This window comes from Buceros rhinoceros, unplaced genomic scaffold, assembly GCF_000710305.1.
Source record: "Buceros rhinoceros silvestris isolate BGI_N320 unplaced genomic scaffold, ASM71030v1 scaffold16821, whole genome shotgun sequence".
Lineage (NCBI taxonomy): Eukaryota > Metazoa > Chordata > Aves > Bucerotiformes > Bucerotidae > Buceros > Buceros rhinoceros.
Window position 1 is genome coordinate 21,599 of NW_010392700.1, and position 8,179 is coordinate 29,777.

Here is an 8,179-nt window from a genome sequence, read left to right on the forward strand (position 1 = left end):
GTGCCTTCACGAGACGTTCCTGTTACTGTAGGCTGCTGTAGCACACCGAAACTCCCCGTCAGCGCTCTGACGGCTTTGCTTGTGCCGGCAGACAGGAAGACTTACGGAATCACCGCTGAAGTAACTTTTTTTTTCTTTAATATGTAGATTCCACTTGCAGGGCCAGTGACTGCTGAGCGGTCAGTAAACACAAGCTTTTGGGTTGTCTGCATGTCAAATATTTGCAGGACATGTAAAGCTAATGATGTTAGGATGTGGCCCCACAATGTGCAAGAATTAGTCGCGTGCCTTTGAGCTCTGATGCTTACTCTGGTATTTGCGTATTTTTTCCTTCCTCAGCCACTGCCAATAGATCATAAAAAGCCAGATGCTGCTGTTTGTCTTATACACTGCAAACCTCCGGCACTGCCGGCACAGAACCCACAAAGCCACTACAGACACAAGGAACTGTTGGCACCACTTCACTCGCTCAGCAGGAGCAGAACTTTACTACACGGTTCTAAATCCCATTAATGCAACAGCAAAGATGGCAAGAAACCAAATTTATTTTAGGTCACCTCAGCTATATTCAAGACAGCAAAACGCCATCTTGCATCCCACCCAAATGGAGCGTTTCAGATATCCCGCAGTGAGCTGTTATTTGCAACACGTTCCACTCCTAACAGACTTCACCGCTGAAGGCTTCCACACGGATGTCAGGAGGCTCCTCATTTAAATGCAATGCAGTTCCTCTGCCCGGTTTAACCAACTGTCACTTCAGCAGGCAGGCAGAGCTCGATCCGCAGCGACTCCATGCTTCCGACGCTCACAGTAGCGCACACAGCCTCAGGCCAGCCGAACCGAACCACTGGTGTGCCCACCTGCTGCAGACCATCGCACGTTACTGCAGGCTGACGGCGCCATTCCCATCGGAAAGAGAAATGCACATTCTATTCTAAGATGAAATTAATTCTATGACTTCAGTGCTCTCTTTAGCCCTAATGCAGGCCAGAAGACAGCATCAACCCAAGCTTTAAGAGAAAACATCTAGAACAAAGCCAAATAAGATGCTGATCCACTGCAGTGCCCTTGTCTGCTCGCATCCTTTCTTTGACCTGGAATGGTTAAAGACCTCGATTTTTTTTTTTTTAGCTACAGTAGATAATCAAAATAGGACAGAGAACATGAAAGCTGCCCTAAAGCATCCCCCACCAGCTTTCCAATGCACTTCTTCCTCGTATTAACATGAAGCACATGCAAATGCTGGTTTTATAAAAACAAAAGCTATGAAGGAGTACTGGTGTCCAGCGCCAGCTTCCCCAGCTCGCTGTGCTGGGGTCTCCCCACAGCGCCCTTTCTCCGCTGCTCCAGTCCTGAGCAACGTGGCAGTTAGCGTGATCAGAAAGAGGGATAAAGGAGAGGGAACACCTCCTGCCGCTCTGACCAGCGCGTGCGGAACACTCCAGTGACGTGAACTCCTAATTCTGCTCAAATGGGAAGAACGCCCGAGAAGAATTTTCTGTAGGTTTGGGCCCCAGATAGGAAGGAAGGGGAAAGTGAGAGTACTACCCAAATCGGGTCAGACTTTATATTATCTGCTTCTTTTCCACTCAGAAAGGAGCTAAGAATCCAGGCAGTAATCGTTATTCCCTTTCTAGGCAAGCCAATACTTTGGAGAGCGGAGCAGAAGCAGTGTCAGCAGAAGCATCTTATGACTACCACTGATTTTTTTATTCTTGATCTTGAGTTCTCTGTTTTAGGCAATTCCAAGACAAGCTGCACAAGAGCCACCCCCCCGTCATTCTCCTTGGTTCATGAGTATTCATGGGTGGCAAGTATCATCAGTGGGATTTTTTTTTCAGTTTGTTTCCAATGCCACATGTTATTTAAAAGTTCTAGAGTAAAATCTTCATTTTCAAAGCAAAGGCCCAACTGCTCTGTTCAATACTTTAACAAGCCTCTCTCATCCATGACAACAGTGAATTTAATGGAAATCTAAATGTTATTCTAAGCAAAATGATTTAGACAAAGTTTTTGCTGCAAACACCAGTGTTGTTAACGCTCCGCCACTTTGCTCATCTTTCAGACTGAACTGCTACCATGAGACAGAGTATTCCATAGGTCAGCAGCCTAACTGTCCCAGACAACCTTCTGGAGATATGTAGCACACCAGGATTTCAGAGGCACCTGAAAGCTCAACAAGGCCTGTAGTTCAAAGTAAACATCTGCAAAGAAGGACCTTAGAGAACATGCACGAACAGGGTTCACGCAGCTACTTGTGCCAATAGACTCAGTGAGATAACTTGCTGCATCTGTGAAGGCTGAGATACTGTTTTTTAAAAACAGGGTTTTCAAAAACCCAACAGAAAGGAAATTGCAGGACAAAGACAACATGTCTAGTCTACACAGCAAGTCTATTTTTGAAGAAACTTAGACGCCTTAAAGCCATGCTTGTCACTAGCACGTATCCTGAGGCTGCAGCTTACAAGCATCAAAGGCCAACCTCACCTGATGCTTGCCCGGCTCTATGCCCTCCAAAATAGTCTTCTTTAAGTCCTCCTGCTTGTCCTGCGGAAGGAAAAAGAAGAACTCACGGCTCTTGTTCTACAAACAAATGTTGTTCTTGGTCATGAAGACCTGGAATGTGAACTTAACTGGATCAGATCCACCACCTGAAAACTCTGTTTTGCTGGAATGAGGCAAGCAAGCACAAAGGTAAGACCAAGCAACTGCAGCTCTCACCAGTTAAGAGATTCCTACCACAAGCTATTCAGATGCATGAAGAGAGCACAAAAGTCACAGGGAGCATCTCGTGAAAGACAAGATGACTTTTTGTTCACTGCTGGCAAAAGACAGCATTTCATTGTACTTTGCACAATCCAAGAGACCACAACACAACATTCCAAAGGTGGTAACTACAAAGATTAGCTTCACACATCCTACAACCTTTTGCTTTATTTGTAGAAGACTGAGGATCAAGACTAAAAAGACCTGAACCCCCTGATCTTCCCTCAACGGTTTAAGAACCAGTATGGAAAAACATGACAGTGTCTCAGCTCCCGCACGACAGAGCTGTCTGCAGCACAGCTTCCTCCCAGCCCATGAAGCGCTGGCTACTCTTGTAGACGTGTAACTGCTGCCTTCTGCACAACACGTCAAACGTGCTGGGTATCATACCCACACAGGAAAGCGAGTTTCCAATTAAGACACCACGTTAGTGTGAGAGACGTTATCAGCTGAAGGCAAAGCAATGACCCCTGCAAGAACAAAACGGCTCCTCTGTTAAAACCTGCTGTCACAGGGGAAGATTCGAGAGGCAGTTTGACATGCCCATACTTCTTTCTTTCCTTTGCAGCTGGAGTTATGCAGGTGCCAGGTGGCCAGTTTTAGTCTTTTAAGGAAAGCCATGCGTGGAATTTTAACAAGTATAAAAGAACTTTGGAGAGAGCCTGAAGATGTAAAATGAGAAGAATACAAAGATGAAGGTGCCCTCAGGGGTTCTCTTCCATCTCTCAATTTCAGCATAACAGCACACTTCTATCTTGTAGCAGAAAGGTAAACTCCATCACTAGATCAATCCTCCCATGCAGCAGAGCTCACATACAGCTCCAAGGCAGCCGAAGTTAGAAAATCCCAATTTAAAACTTTTCTGTACTCTCCAGCTGAGAAAAGCCGGGATCTTCTCGCTGTCTGAAAAGAAACAATCTCTCTTTTGTTTTCAGATACAATGGAACAGGCAAAGATGCAAAACTACCCTGTCAAAAGTAGTCTCACCGTCCAAAAAGGAGGCTGGAATCTCCAGCGTGCAGCACTTCATCCCATTTTGAGGCTCCATGAAAAGGCAACAGGCACTTGCACTTTGCGGAAAGGAAATACAGCTTAAAAGCAGGATGTCACCTCTCACCAAGTATCGCCAATACTCCTTGTGAGCTTTACAGCCCCTAACCTAGCTCCTGTGCGGATATACATGTACCACACGTCTTACCTTACACAAGCTCTGAGATACAGGTAGCTGCTGGTAAAGACATGGAGGAGAAAAAAAGAGAACTCACAGGAAAAACAAAAGTCTCCTCTCACCTTTGAGGTCAGATGAACTCTTGCCACACAGGTAAATACCTCCATCACTGAAGTGCCAGTTATTTTTCCTGAAGCTATTAAACCACTCCAACCGCTTAGAGAAAATGCTGTTATTAAAAGTGTATCTCAGAGTTAATCACCAATACGTTATTCCTATTAATCACAAAATCTAAAGTAGGTGTTTTGCCCCCATTAAAGAAACTCATAAAATTCCTATTTGGTCCAAGTGGCAGGAGCCTGAAAGTCTCTAGCCCTGCAGGTGAGAAAAGAACTGGAAGGCAACTAAGGCACAGATGGGACTGCAGGCTGGAAGCGTGAGGCCCATCTGCAGAGAAGTCATTCACACACTTGCAGAAGCAAGCCCATCTCAAAACCCTCACTTTAACAAGGAACAGTGTAGCCTGCCAAGGTAGTTTCGCTACAGGTTTTGACAGGACAACTTTGACCCTTTATGGACATGGAAAACATGGATCCCTTAAAGAAGAGCATCAGAAAAATTGGTAACAAGCCAGACTTGATAAACATTTAGTCACAGGGAAATACAAATTCATCAACACACCGCAGATGACTGCACAGCTCTCCAGCAGACACCACTGAGCATGTCCTCTGACACTGGGCACGTCCAGCATCGCTTGCCATTGCAGAATTTTACGGAAAAATGAACTACAAGCCAAAAGAATTTCATCCCAGCCATCCTTTTCTTTTAGTTCTGGTTCTTAGAAAGCCACACTCCTTAATGAATCTAACAGAGCTGTCAAGATCTTCACTGATTCTTGAACTGATTTACAGAAGTGATATCTAGGCCAGACGACCAGCCGTTGCTTGCAAGAACAGCCTTTTTGTGCTGAGATGTGGTGGCAACAATCACTCCCAGTTCAGACAAAACCTTACTGGGGACTAGAATCACTTACCATATAATTATCACAAAAGGGTTTGGATTGGAAGGGACCTTCACTGACCATCCAGTTCCAAATCCCTACCATGGGCAGGGACATCATCCACCAGACCAAGCAGCTCAAAGTCCCGTCCTGACCCCAAACATGTCCAGGGATGGGGCATCCACAGCTGCTCTGGGCAACTTGGGCCAGTGTCTCACTACCCTCATTGTAAAATATGCTCAGACTTGAGCTCAAGGTTCTATTTTGAGGTTGAGAAAACCTCAGCTGGACATGAGGAACACATGGCAATTGGGTCACTAGAGCAAACTGGGCAACTTCAGCGAAGTTGGAAGCCTTCAGTTTTCATTGAGGACAATACAGAACCCCCTCTGACAGAAACATCTGCCCTCTACCAGTTTGGCTAACCCAGCGTGAAAGAGGTTCCTCTTCATGCCCACGGTCTCAAAGGCCGTGCCTCAAACCCCACAAACCGCAATGGAAGGGAGACCCAAGAAGTCCAGAAAGATCTGAGGTCTTAAAGTGCATTACGTGCTCTCTTATCATGGAATAAAAGCACTAAACTGGAAAGAAACGGGAGAACTATTTGCAACAGACCTTGACAGCCAGTGTCTATTGTTCCTTTAAGTCTAGAGCATTTTGGGAAAACAGATCAACTTTCTCTCTTCAATCTAGAATCAGGGAGAAGAAAAATACTCAAACTCTGCTCTTTGCCTTCTGGGTCTGAAAAAAACCCAGAGTGTGCAGGTGGCACACAAAACAAAGGAGGAGCAGCAAAATCCAGCAGTCACCACGTTTCTGCAGGCCAAGAGACAAGCTTAGGCATGGGATCACTGTCATTCACACTGCTCACTTCTGTGCAGCCTCCCCAGCACACTGTCAAGAACCACAGGGGAGGAGGTCACCAGGGTCTGCTCCCACGGGGCAGCATGCCAAAAGTGACATTGAGTTAGTCTCCACTTATCCCAAGAGGCCTCACACCCTCAAGAAGCCCTTCAGGACCTCATCCTGCAACCCAGGGGTGTCCAGTGTATACTCCCAGTGCTGTGTTCTGAAAATGCCACTCTGGTGGGCTGCAACATGGCCCCAGACAACCTCACAGACATAGGGGCACAGCCCCAGGCTCAGTGACCTGTCAGGCTCAGTGCTGCGCCACGCGGGTGTGTTTCAGGCGTGCCATCTGTCCTTGCAATCAGGGAACAGCCCTCGGCCCGGTTTTATGTGACCGTTTAAGACTAAGCCAGTCTGTTCCTCAGAAACGACTGCTCCACAGCAGGGCAAGATGTTGAATGTCCAGCTCCTCAGTGACCATGGTATAAATCTCAGGTATAAAGAAGGTTTCTGGAATACAATGAAACATCACTGAAAGTAATCCCAGGAAAGACTGAAGGTGTGGGATGAAAAAGGGAAGGAAGAAAAGCAACTGGAGATGCACTTTCATTTGCTGTGTCTGAATACCAGGAGGAGAGCAAAATTAACAAGACAAACGAAGAGAGACCGACTAGAGGTTTAAGACCAGATCTGCATCCAATTCCCTGCTCCACCACAGACTTCCTGGGACAACTTGCTGACATCATCTGACCTCATTTAAGTTACTACTGCAAATTGAAATCTAGGAGAAGAACCACCCATGGTACTGCCAAAGAAGCTCTTTCATACTCCAGCGAGAAGCCAACACGCTTCAGAAACTTTCTTAGAACAATTAAAAAAGTAACGGATTTATTAAAAGAGCATAGAACTTCTAACAAAGCACAGCAGCACCGAAGTTTGAAAGGAAACTGCTCCAAACGCGAGGCACCTGCCATAAACACGGCTGTGGTTTCGCAGGCATTTCTCCATCTGCTCTACAGTCAGAATTCAAACCTGATACATTTCTATGGCAGCTCTCCCTTTCCCCTGCCATTTTTTTTGCTTCCTCACGATGCTTCTCTTGACAGCTCCCCATTTGGATTGGCAGTACAAGAAAATGCAGTAGAAGAAAACTTTAGAAAGGCAGGAGACTTTTCTCAGCAATACTGACCAAACTGGATGCCAAAGGCCACAAGCACCACTCACCCTTGTGAAGGGAGGGGAAAACCAAAAGGACACAACTCCAACAGCTGAAGTGACATTTAAGTAGCAGCCCTTGGATGGTTCTAACAGCTTATCCATAACAATTTTTTTTTTTTTGGTTCAGGCTTTGCTCCTCACCAGGAGATCCTTCAGAGGCTGTATCTTTTTATAACCAATAAACCCCTCAGATCCTGTCCAGCTCGGTACCCCACACTGAACTGAGCACAGCGCAGCAGCTGTGCCAACCCCCCCCAAAGACACACAGGTACCCATCAACATGACCTCCCTCCCTGACAGGAACACATGCAGCAGAACTTCACTGCAGAAGAATTAGTAAGGCCTGAAAAAAGTATATTCACAAAGAAGAGTGGAAGTATTACTAATTCACAGTTACAGCATTAAATTTGTATTTGTAAATACAAACTTTGGAAAATAAAATACGTCATTTAAGACTGAAATCTAAGTAACTCTATTAGGATGTTGGTTTATCAGGTTCAATGACAAACTTTGCTGGCATTCTTCTGATTTAAAAGGAACAAAACCCCCTAAAATTTCCAACCCAAACCCCAAGCCCCTTTCCAATCCAAAAATCCCCCACACAAGTAGATAGTGTGGAAAAAGCAAGCAGAGCAGAGGAAGAAAAAGCAAAAAGACAACCAGAAGAACAATCTTCCCTGCTCGTACCTCACTAGAGGTATGGCTCCTAAACTCTTCAGAAGACTCATGCACCAGTTGCTTTTCACTGCTTAAAAGCCAAACAGACATTATATCCCTGTAGCTGCTGAAGAGGCAGTTTTAGGTCTCCCACCACATAGTATGAAGAAAGTCAATACAATTATGTAAACAACTTAGTTGTGATTAAATGTGTCACGGAAAATAAACATTGGGAAAGCAGTATGCTAAACCCAAGAGTTACATGAAAGAAGAGTTCTGGAACAAAGAAGAGATCTTACCACACTGGTCATTTAAAGGCATCACTTAGTTTGGAGTGCTTTGTGCTCTAGGTTTAGAAAGTTGAGAGACAGTTCAGAAACTAACACTAACACTGAGAGGCAGTATCTCCTAAAACTAAAACACTTCAGAGTAGTGGAGCAGGCAAACTTGAATCCACAGGAGTTCCAGTATAATAAAGTAGCATAATGAGTAAAGGCAACGCAGAAACAGTCCCTGCTGAA

At 45.3% G+C, this 8,179-nt stretch overlaps 1 protein-coding gene across 1 annotated transcript in view; it reads right to left on the reverse strand.

Moving 5' to 3' along the window:
- The window catches only part of LOC104500870 (ankyrin repeat and KH domain-containing protein 1-like), a gene marked incomplete at its 3' end in the record, with an annotated part of 72,328 nt that overhangs the window by 21,072 nt on the left and 43,077 nt on the right, over positions 1–8,179 (reverse strand). The window lies entirely within an intron of this gene.